Below are 12,336 nucleotides of genomic sequence, written 5' to 3'. Positions count from 1 at the left end.
CCTCAAACCCATGACTCTAAACAGCAAGGACCCCATGGCGAGGGCTGTGTGACCTCAGAGCTTTGCTGTGATTTACCGGTGTTTGGACCCACATCCATGCTGGGCTTTGGGCATCCCAAGCCTCTGCTTCTACTCCCATAGGCTGAGCTTGTCAGCCCGGAGTCAGGCTGGTGTGGCACATGAGGGGAAGTTAACACTGTTTTAAATAAACAAGTTGTGGGCTATTGAGGTAGTTGTAAAGCCTGATGAAATTCCCAGAGGGATGTAACTATTACTTAGTGCTTATTTTTGCACTACCACTGTGATGGCTGGTACTAACATGCATGGTGGATGGGACACTCCTAAGCCTGCTTCTTCCAGAGTCCACACCACCCCGTGCCTCTTCCTACTTTTCTCTCATCATTGGATTCACTCTAGTCCTGAACAAGAGAATCAAAAAATCACTTCCTTTGTGTATGTAAATGCTGTCTCCCAAGCTTTCCCTTGAACTCTGTTGGAAATACCTCACCCTGTACATCCTGGCATCTTTGTACCTTTTGGCAAGGTCATGTCACATCCATGACAACTATTTCTGGGTGGCTAATGGGTACAGGGTTTGTTTCTCCTCTCTTACCTCCAGTCTGTAATAGGAATAATTGTTTTTCCTGGTTAAGTGCCCAAGAAGCACTCCTTGATATTCATTTTTATACTGTTCTTATTATTTTAGTCAAGATCACCCCATTCTTCCTGGCCAACATTTTGGTCACCTTTACGGACAATGGCAACACTCAGCTTGTCAACCACCATTGCAAACTCCTCAATTTCTTCCAGAGGTGTTAAAATAGATCAGGGGGAAGATCAATGCCTGAGGAAATCCATTTGCCTCCTCCTCCCATTTTCACAGTGAGCCCCCACCTCTGAGCCTGAAGCTCCCACTTCTCTGTTTCCATCTTCTCTGCCTTAGGCGGCATATAATGCTATAACATCATTGCAACTACTTCTTAGATCAATTGTTCTGACTAAAAATAAAATAAAACCTCTCATAGTATCAAAGAACTGTTCTGCATTAACCTGACCCAATCAATCGGGTGCTGTATATCTCATTTTCTCTTCGGCTCTTGATCTTTGATCATTCTCTCATCTAAAACTTTATTTTCTTGCACAGTACTGAGGCCAAGACCTCTGTGACTGCTTCTTTCTCCCTGTTGGAAGAGTTTCTACTCTTGCTGGGCAATCACGTGCTAACGCAGTGAATGTGATAGATGTGCTTAAATTCTTCCATGCTGGATGTGCCATCTTGCATGCTGGTTCCCTCTTAGCAGAGAGCAGCAAGGATTCTTGTTTTCACCACATTAAAGAACAGATTCCATTTCCATGGTTGGGTTCCAGTTGTGGATGCCCTACCCCTGGAGTTGCTCAAACCCAGGTTGGATGGGGCCCTGGGCAGCCTGGTCTGGTGACTGGCAACCAGCCCATGGTGAGGGATTGGAGCTCCGTGATCTTTGAGGTCCCTTCCAACCCAAGCCATTCTGTGATTCTGTGATTCAATTTCCATGGTGGTTGCAGACATCTGCATTCCAGAACCTGATTATCAAGAGCCATTTTTCTAGTCCTGCCATATTCAACAACAGCATCCTACTGAAACCCCTGGCAAGATACTTTTGAAGCCGTACCCCAGTTAGTATGACTCTGCTCTCTGAAGAGAGAATTATTTTCGTAAGGCTTCATCCTTTCCAGGATGTTTCAGCACTTTCTGGCTTCTTTTCCTATGCCAACCAACCAAACCTGACTTCTGGTATTTTCCCTCCACATCCAAAAATACTGGTGTCCATTGCTGCTCAGTTATCAGCACCAGGAGTGCAGTCTGCTGTGGTTATCCTACTGCCTGGTTTTACTTTTTTGGAGGACTTTTTTGGAAGAGTATTGTAGAATCACTAAGGTTGGAAAAGACCCCTAAGATCATCTAGTCCCCATCAACCATTTCCATAGTTCTTGAACACCTCCAGGGGTGGTGACTTCATCACACCCCTGTGCAGCCTGTGCCAATGCATCACCACTCTTTCCTAATATCCAGAAAATGCATTTTCAACTCATTATGGTGTGGAGTACAGGTACAGGGAGAGCAGCCCAAGGTATTCATAGGTCTTCAAGACGCATTCATGCAATGCATCAGGACGCTGTCACTGCAACAAACACAAGGTTGTGTTTGCAAAAAGCAGAAAGAAGGATTTCTGCTCTCTGCTCATTCCTCCAGGCTGTTTGACTCATTTCTTTTCCTGTATTCCACAGTGGTTTTCATTCCCAATTAAGCTGGTGGGACCTTTTTTAAGGAGCAAGTTGGTAAGCCTACTTTCCTTCAGACAAAAAAATCTATAAAAACTGTGAAAAATCTATAAAATATGTGATATATCGTGCTTCACTTCCTTCATCAGAGGATCCGTACGACCTGCTGTCCCAAGGAACAGTGGTGTAATCTGAAATTCTCATGCAGTCACATGGCTCAGTGAGTCAGAAATCTAAAAGCACCTCCAAGTATTAAGATACTCCAAACAAACAACGAAGAGGTTGAGCTAAAATACTCCAAAAAGCCCAAATGTTTTGCTGTCATTATCCGAGAAGTTCTGTCATCGTGATGATATTTCAGCAGCTTGAGACAGATGAGATTTCGAAAGGGGATTTCTAATTTGTGTTTGTTTTTAATTTGAGGTTTGGATCACAGCAACAGCAACAATTTGTTTTGTTGTGTATTTATGGCTGCACATGTTTAAAATGGTAAATCTGCACTGACCTATTCAACCACAAAAGCGAAACCAGCTCCTGTATTCTCATTCCTGAGCTGGAAAAGTAAACCCACAGCATGCATGTATAAAATAAATTATATTTTTACAGCTTTCAAGTTTGGGACTCCAAGGCTGTGCAAGTATGTCTGATGAACACAGCTCTGGCTCTATAAATAAGGAAATGGTTCTTCACCAGAAAGTGGCTCAGTCAAGATAAAAGGTATTTGCATAATTATTGCCCTTCATTAATATATAATTTTATTCAAAAGAAAAATAAAACATATAAGGATCTTAATAAGTTTATTCATGAAAAAAAAAATAGTATGAGAAGAGGATGTTTTGAATTAACACCAATGAAGATATCTAAGTCTAAAAGACAATTACAGTCTCGAATTTAGCACTGAGCACCCTGCTACTTCTAACCTGTCTGTTTTTATTGGATTTGCTCCTTGTGACAAAAAACAGGAGCGTTTTCTTTCAGTCTGTACGCCTGAAAAGCAGACAGAGATCCAATCATTTTTCCTTTAACACAGCAGTGTCAGTAGACCAGGTATTGTCCCCCAGCAGTGGCTTTGATGTGAGGTTCCCAGGGCCGAGCTGGGACTCCCTGAGAGCTGAGTTCATTGTCTGATGACAAATTCTTGTTCTCTGGTTAATTTTCGAGGCTCAGACATGCATAATGTTGCTCATTCACATTTCTTCATGTCCCTAGATGGAGGGGGCAGAATTGTTCATGAGCAGAGCAGAGAAGCCATAGGCTGACCATTAGTAGCAGCCCAGCACTTTGGTGTGAGCATCTGGGTGTACAGGGAGTGGTTATCCAAAATCTGGGCACCCCAGAAAGGCAGGAGGGTCCTCTGGAAGGCTGGCAGGGCAGGTCCAGCAGCACCACTTTTGAAACTCTTCATTGCCACGAGTAGTCCTCCTGGAACCTCTCCTCCGAATGTCTCAACTAACAGTTGCTGCTAGGAGAGGAAGGTACTGACTAATTTAGGCCCCCCCAGAACAAAACCCAACCCAAAATAACCAGCTTTATTGCAAATGGGTGATGAAAGTAGCACTGACCACAACAAGGGAGCAAAGTGTCATTACGACACTGCCACAGAGCTTCTGTGAAAATGACAGGGAGTGCTGGAGTAGCGCTGGAAAGGAGTCAGGCTGCGATTTGCTCCATGCGTGGCCACTGCAGAGGGCAGCACTGGGAGAAGCAGTGCTCTTGTGCTTCTTCCTGCAGATGCACAGCTGTGCACACCTCCCTGCGCATGCTGGAGCTTACACTCGCCTCACTGCAGGCTGACTTCCCTCTGTCGCTCCTGGTGGATCTCATACTGGGAGGGACCCCAAAGACACCTCATTTCTGCACAATTTTCTACTTATTCTTATGGTAAACAAACACAATTTGGTCACTGTACTTTTAAAAACCCAATAGACTTGATCGTCTGGGAGAAGAAGGGTGACCTTGCCAAGGGAAGATCTTCCTCCCATTGCCCAGCCATGCTGGACCCATGGAGCACAGCTTGACCCCACAGGAGCACCCCACATTCGCTGCACAACTGGTAATGATTTTGCCATCAGCCTGTGTCTGTTCCAAAAGAAGGAACAAACGAGTTAAATCACAGATCCAGTGCACTTCCTATCCTGCCTATTCCCAAAGAACAGCACGTCACCAGTGCCAGAAGACACATGGATGATAAGTCACTAATAAATTCATTGTGTTGCTTACATTTAATGGCCTAATAAAAACAATCCTCTCCTTTTAACAGCACAAGACTTGCATGAAAAGAACCAGTGGCGTTTTGGAAAATGTTTTCTACTTGAAGGGTCTCAGTGGTCACAGTAATAGTCGCTAACTGCTGTAATTTAGCTTTAATCAGCCAGAGCAGCCGTGCTTGGCTGCATGGTTAACAGCGGATCACTAGGGGTCACTTTGATTCCACCTAAAGGAGGGAATCCTAAAAGGTTTGGGACTCTGTTTCTGCATTTTTTTTCCCTACCTTTCAGTGAGATTTTTATTTTAAAGCAAACTCTTCTTGCACATGTGTGTGGTGCTTGCTTACATAAGCTACTCGAGCTGAGCTTTATTCTGGTGTAAAGAGCGAAACGTTAAATAAGTTTGTAAAGCTGTGCCTATATTCATCAAGAAGAAAATTGGCCATGACTATCTTTTTTTAATATGAAACAGCTTCTACTGGAACTGATATTCATCATCACAGATGACATTGTTTAACTCTCAGTAAATGGTTCTGTCCTGTCAGGATCCCTATAAATGGGAAAAGAATAGCTGTGATGTATAAATCTGTAAGACAGTGTTCTAATTCTGCTGCTTACTCTGCAGTATACTAAGGTGGGATAATATTTGTGCATTTCTCTCTCAGCTGCAGCTGATAACTGAAGTGCAATTATTTCCTTGGTGAGGGGAAAAGAGAACTAACAGCAAATGCCTAAATATCATAAAAAAACGTTTCCCTGTGATGTATTATTGCCATGAACAACACATCCAAAGGGAACCCAAACTTGAGTTCTTTTACTTTTGTAAAGAAACAACTTGCCCTCTTGAGGTTGCCCAGAAAAGCTGTGGATGCCCCATCCCTGGAGGTGCTCAAGGCCAGGTTGGATGGGGCCCTAGGCAGCCTGAGCTGGAAGGGGCAACCAACGCCTGGCAGGGGGTTGGGACTGGCTGATCTTTAAAGTCCCTTCCAACCCAAACCACTCTGTGATTCCGGGATTGATTCTATGAATGTGTAGAATGAAACATGGTGCTTCCTTCCTGTTGGATGTCTGGGCTACTTTGGGCCCTACCCTGCATGTTCTTCCTGTTGGCATGCCCAGCCTGAATCCTGGGAGAGAACTGTGCTGTGATTCACTCCAAAATGCTGCAACTCCATCCAGCAGGGGCCAAGCCATCACCAAGCCCAAATGTGCCCAGGACACACACCACAAGACGAAAGCCCGAGTGACTTTCTGGTGTCTGGGCGAGTAGCTCAGCTCCAAGGGCAAGCAGGGAGCTGCAGGTTGCTCTCATTCCATGTCTGAAGCTTGGGAAGGCTCTGGGTATGGGGCTGAGTCACCCAGACCGAGTGCTGGCATGCAGCTGGTTGTGTCGTGGACGTGCCCAGCCACATGGGACTCCTGCTGCCATTTTGGGGCTGCCCAGAAGCTGGGTTTTTGGAGAATGGGTGCATCCCAAGATCCCAGGAAGTCTCAAGCATGAAGTCAGAACTGGGTGGGTGTCAGGGCAAGCCTCCACCCACATTCCTGGCCTTGGGGAGTGAATGTTAGTCTGTTTCCTCTGCTAGGTACGCACCCCATCTTCTCTGTGACTGCACATGAGTTAAGGGAAATCTCTTTCCAGAGCCATGTCTCCTTGGCTCCATGGTACTCTCCCAAGGCCTCTGTGGCATTTTTCCCCGCAGTTCTCCATAGCCCCCTGAAGACTGCGTTAAGCAACATGACAAGCACCTCTCCCAAGCGATTCTCTCTGTTCTCCCTTCTTCCTCCCTAAGGAAAATTGAGTGGGAATAGCTTTAATTAACTACACTGTATGTGTGTGGTGTTTATACCAATGCAGACAAGGCTGAACAAGCGTGCCGTGCACTTGGAAGGAGGGATGTTGGGATGTGCAGCTGTTCTAAAGTCCCGAGCTCATCCTGCAGTGGAGGACCAGTGTCTGAGAAAGTGCCTTTTCTGGGGAACACCAGGCTCACAGTGGGTACATTTGTAGGGGTGATTTGTCAGCTTTCAGCCACTCTGCAAAGCTGTGGAAAGTCCGAGATGTGTCCCATCCCAGGATAGTGGGATGAGTCAAGGAGATCCGAAATGTAATCCATCACCCAACAGAGAGTCTTCATGGAAAATGGAGAGCACTTGGGGCAAGTCAGTTCCAAGTTGGGACACCTGTCTTTAGAGTCATGACCGTAAGTGAGATCTTAATCTCTTTGGAGATGGGGGCATCTCAGCCACTCCAGCCAGACTGAGGCCACATACCTCATGGGAAGCCAGTTTATCTCTCTGAGTCTTTTCAAAGCTGGCTGCCCTCTTTTCTGAAGGTGCTTCGAATGGACTTAATGGTAGAAGTTGATTTAAAATCGAGCACAATTTGTTAATCAATATGTAAATAAGAAGGCTTTCAAACAGGCTGCTCTGCGAAGTTACATCTGCACACAGCAGTAATAAATCTTCTTGGGTTTCGTGGTACCTATTGCAGAGCACGTTCCTCAGAATGGCACAGATACACAGTATCGTTCAGGTGGTATCGGTGCTGTGTTTCTCACCTGGCAGACTACAGAAAATTGTCCTCAGAGGTGATTTTCTTAATCCTCATCAGGTGCTCTTCTGCCTGGAGAAAAGGGTCCTGTGGACTCTGGGGCCTTGCAATGTGGTTACATTCCCTAGAATAGCACTGTGATTTCGTGGATCTTTCTGTTATATCCTACAGCATCCAACACCCTTTTGAAAGAGCAGCTGCGTGCTACCAACTCCACGCATTAAACTTCATCGCTCTCCAGATCAAAGAGCGGTGTTTCATGCCTTCTCCTGTGCTGCTGTGCAGTGACAAAGTTCCTGGTGACTTAAGTGGGAGGGAGGCTGCGTCCTGGGAGACAAACTTAATTGAGTGTAATACCACAGGGCACGTAAAGTAGGACAACACAGCCTGACCTCATTTTGCCCATGCGTAACCTCACTGACATCAGTGGGAGCTGCACATATGCAGTCAGGAGATGACATTTGCCCACTCTTGGCTGCTCTAGGAAATTCCTGCCTGCCTGATATATTGTATTATTTAATTGTGCTATATGAAGGCAAGGGATACACCGAGCAAAGCTGAGCAAACACAGCTCAGCCCCGTGCCTGTTTGAAGTTGTGGAAAGGCTGCTTTTGACGCTGGTGGTTGTTGGATCGGGCCCACGGTACACAGTGATTCATAATCATTTTCCTCAATGAAAGCAAGCAGGTTGGTTTGTTGTTATTTGTGGGATCACGATTCATTATTTGCAAATATTTGAATGGCAGTTGGACTTTCTGAGGCCTGTGAACCCCGTAGCTGCCACCGGTGTTCACACAAAATGGTTATTCATGCACACACTGTGCCAGAACAGACTTGTTCAATACCGTGCATTTATTAAGCTCCCATTTCTAGTAAAACTTTACAGAGCAGAAAGGGCATCATTTGGCAGAGCCAACAAAGCTAGCACCAAACTAGTGACTATTCCAAGAAATTCTGTGTGAGCAATCCCAAGACCAGTGTTTATTTGCACTCACCACAGTCTAATCATTAAAGCCAGTGCTTACTGCTATAGAGAGCAGGATGGGGCTGACTTAGGGAGGAGGCCGGGCAGGCAGTGCCCAGCAAATGCTCCTGCTCTCTGCTGGGATGTGGGAACAGTTGGGCTCTGAGCACCCAGAACCTGGCATGACTTAGTAATGATATTTCTTTAACCCTTGTTTTTCTTTCCCCCAAAAGAGAATATAAAAGGATCTGAGCTGACCTGATCTAGTGCTTGATCTACAGGTTCACAACCGTGCCTGCTGCGGGGGGTTTGAAACTGGATGGGTTTTGAGGTCCTTTCCAAGACAAACCATTGTATGATTCTATGATTCTTTGTGGAGAGATGCAATATTTAGGGAAACATTACGTAGTACCAGATCTGCTACCTAATGGAGGAAGCATCCGTTCTTGGGCTCTCCATCCCCAGAGACCCACTGGGTTGCCCCCAGCAGCTTTCTCTAGGCTGGCCCCATATTGGATGGCACTTCCTTCAGGACCACCATAGACCCTTTCAGTCTAAACTGCTTCAGAAAACTTGGTGAAGTATCCTAATGCTCCAAACCGTCCAGAGCCTGAGCTGTGCCCTGCTTGCAAAATAAGCTTCTTGCAGGCAGTGAGACCCCGCATCAGGTCTGTGACATAGCACAGGGATGATGCCGAAAGGATGTTGTGATAATTGCATGCAGATGTATCCTCCACTCCCTTGCAGTGAATGCCAGCAGAAGGCTCTGACTTGGAACGCTGCAGCGATGCTTCCCTGAGAGCCAGGCACGAGTGTGGGGACCCTCGTGGTCACGCACTCAGAGCATCCCTTGTCACCTCTTCTCAGTAATACGAACAGACATTTCTTTACACCAAACTGAGCAAATCTAATATTTATTTCACATTTAGGTCACAGTCCATCAAAGCTAATAAATATATATATATATCTGTTTTTTGCCCCCAAACAGATTTCCTGACCTTGCAGTTTCACTCGTGATTTGCAGCGGGGTTTGGTGGTTTGCTCTCAAAGGAATGGGAAGAAAGAAGTGACACAGGTCCTGCACTGGGCTCTGGGGTGACAGCACAGCTCCCTGTACTCCCAGACCTGCTCTGAATGCCGCGCTGGGCTCTGCTGCAGGATTATTCAACCCTTATTTCCTGCATTTGCTCCCTTTCTTTTTTTCATCATTCATTCCTGAAAATCAGAATTATTTAAGTCTGTGTGGCTCAACACCCCAAATGCAACATATTAAAAATGACATTTAACAGTCTTGGCTCAAACAGCGCCCATGGCCCTCATCCTGCTCCTACCAAAACAGGAGAAAATCCCATCTTCTGTAAAGATGCACTTCTAAAAAATGATTTTCCTTTCCTTTTCAGCCTGCCTAGGCCAAGGATCACATTAACACTGCTCCATTGAAAGCTCTTAAGTGTTCTGCATATGGAAAATTGACTTTTTTTTTTTTTTTTGTGAAGTTTGCAATAGTTTTAAAGCAGAAACTGCTGAAGAGAGAATTTCAAAAGCTTGGGAAATGTAGTGGTCCCTAATGGCTTGCAGTAATGAGTAAAATCAAATGCTCATTCTGATTTCCTTCCCCCTGTAATTGAAATATAAGTTGTGCTGGAGCTGCAAAGCTGCTGCCCAATTATCACCCAACTTGGCTCATTTACATCACCCATCCTGCTCTGCTCCGCATGAAATGCTCAGGAGGGCCAATGTAAATGTATTTATAGCCCGGTAGGATGTGTTTAGCTCTTAATATGTGGGTAATAATGTTATATATAGACAAATGTGTGCACATACATAAGAAGATAGAGCTACGCAAGCTCCCTCACGTGACAGCACAGAGCTACCAGATGCGGAGGAGCTGGTTTGCTTTGGTGCATGGCTTGAATTTTAATTGTCATGTGGATGTGATCCTCCCTTACAGGCACATCCCTGCTGCCCTTCAGATGGGGTACCTGGCACAGGGTACTGTGCGAGGGACCAGCCCCATACTCTGCAAACCAACACAGCATAGCCCCAGCCTCATTAGGGCCACTTCTCACTCTGGTTTCAGGGTAAGCTCACACAACCTTGTGGGATAACACTCAGTGCAGCCCTTTCCACCCCCCCCCCCCCCCAGAACCCAGACAAATGAGTTGTCTTTGCACACCCAGCCAGTATTTGGCAGGCAAATATCAGACTGGCCCAGGCTGAATTCCTCCCATGCCAAACCCTGTCTCCGTGTCCCATCTCAGTGTCACTGGGGGCAAGAGCTGGTGAGCTGAGTGTCACACAGCAGGCATTTCAGCAAGTCTCTGTAATTTCTTTAATTATTCAGACAACAGAGCACAAGAATAATAGCTTCAAGTACATTCTTATACATTATTTTAACAGTAATAGATATGTATTTAGTCATAAACTATTCTGTACCCACCACTATGTGTACATTTTATACAAACTATTGCCATACTCAGACCCTGAAAATTGATGGTGACATCTCCTAGGCAAAACAAGGTGATGGCAGCACATCTTTCCTACGAGAGCTGGTTGCGTTGGTCTGCTAACGAATTGCTTCTAATGTGTGGAGCAGTGGTCTGGGCACAGTGCGCCGAAGGCTTCAGGAGATGTCATAAATACATGGTGAGAGGGAGGTCAGTCACCAGAGATACGTGCAAGGGGGCACAGCACAGAGTTACGGGGTGCAGCAGCTTGTCCCTAGCATACAGCGGCTTCTGAGTTTCTCCCACACAGCAAAACTCTGTCATTCTGGAGGATATTACACGTGGTCTGATATGGTCTGTACTGGGACATGTGCCCTACTCTGATCAAAGCACAGGCTCTGCACTGGAAGGTCTGTCATCTCAGTTAGTTTCAAGACCCCACATCAATGGCTGAAGCTCTATCATTGGCATCCTACTGCAAAACCTCACGAAGATCTGGACTTCCACTATTCCATTTTCCAAGAACAATGTCCTTATATCACACAAGCCACTGTTCAGAGATAGGGGACAGAGAGTTGGGATGCCTTGAAACCTCCATGGAAGGACAAACTCTTTACAAAGTAGAGGCTCCTTTGTTCCATGACCATATTTTACATCCATGCTTGCAGCTCCAAGTGCACCACCAGCTCTCAGAAGATCCACAGGTATCAGAGTCCCACTCTTAATGCCTTCAGTGCATGGTCCCAGCAATGCCGTACACTGGTGAGAGGTGACTACACTACCACCACTGCAATGGTGACCATAGGGATGGTTGGAGTGATATGGAGGATGGCATTTACTAAGCCAGAGTAGTTGACACAGTTGCAGTCAGAGGGTCTGAAGACTGTAGTCACCACTGTCTTGCAAGGGTGCCCATCTGAGGACCAATACCAGTTCCTCCTAAAGCTGGACCTTCAGCAGGAGCTGGCTGGCCCATCCCAGTGCAGAGCCTCCATCCTCTGCCCAAGGCCATGTCTCCACTCTCATTCTGACAGTCCACACAAACACTGCAGCATTGACTGGTCACACCAAGCTCTGGCCACCTTGGCTACCACCAAGCACCATCCCCGTCTTCAGAGGGAGGAGGTGGTTTCCAGATGGAGGCTGCCAGGATGGAGAAGCCTTATCTGGTGATCCATCCCCTAGAGGCTGATGTGGATTCATGCATGCCCAGGCTCTCCCATCATTGCTTCGGGAAGTCAGGGGCTCTGAGCACAGAAGAGCAGGCTCTGCTCCTCCACACATCCCAGGAGGACCTCTGGAGCTGCCTTCCATCCTGCTGGAGGACATGGCCACATCTCTGAAGCACAGTGCTGCCCGAAGTGTGAACATCCTAAACTGGTGAGTAATGGAAACTGAAGAAAAGATCAGAAGACGTTCAAGGAAGTCTCTCTTCCAGCACGGTCCTGTCTCAGACACACACAACACAATGTTTTGCAAAATTTGTCAAGGAATCCTGAAAATCCTCCACGGAGGAGGAAGGGAGTTGCAGCAGAACCTCACTGATCAGCACCCCCAAACCGAGCTCTGGGGCCTTGGAGCTGGGCTCTCCTCCCCAAACACTCCAGTGATCGGTGGCTGGGGATGGGCTCGGATGCATTAGCACTCAGGCATGGCACTCAGAATAAATGAACAATTTTTACCCCCTTTTTGGCAAAACTCATTTTGCTCTTCACATGGTAGCCCCAAGCCCTGCGTCTTCACTCAGGCAAAGTAGCCACTGGAATCCAGTCAGCAGCCCCATCTTTCAGCATAGGCCACGTGAGTCCCCGTCAGTTCACCAAAGTCAGTGCCAGTTCCCCAGGTTTGCATCTTCAGGGGATGCAAATTAAAACTAATCAACACCATAGAATCACTACAACG

This window comes from Cyrtonyx montezumae, unplaced genomic scaffold (assembly GCF_038088225.1).
Source record: "Cyrtonyx montezumae isolate F1298 unplaced genomic scaffold, pur_monq_1.0 scaffold_14, whole genome shotgun sequence".
In the NCBI taxonomy this organism is placed as follows: domain Eukaryota; kingdom Metazoa; phylum Chordata; class Aves; order Galliformes; family Odontophoridae; genus Cyrtonyx; species Cyrtonyx montezumae.
Note: the sequence above shows the minus strand (reverse complement) of the source record.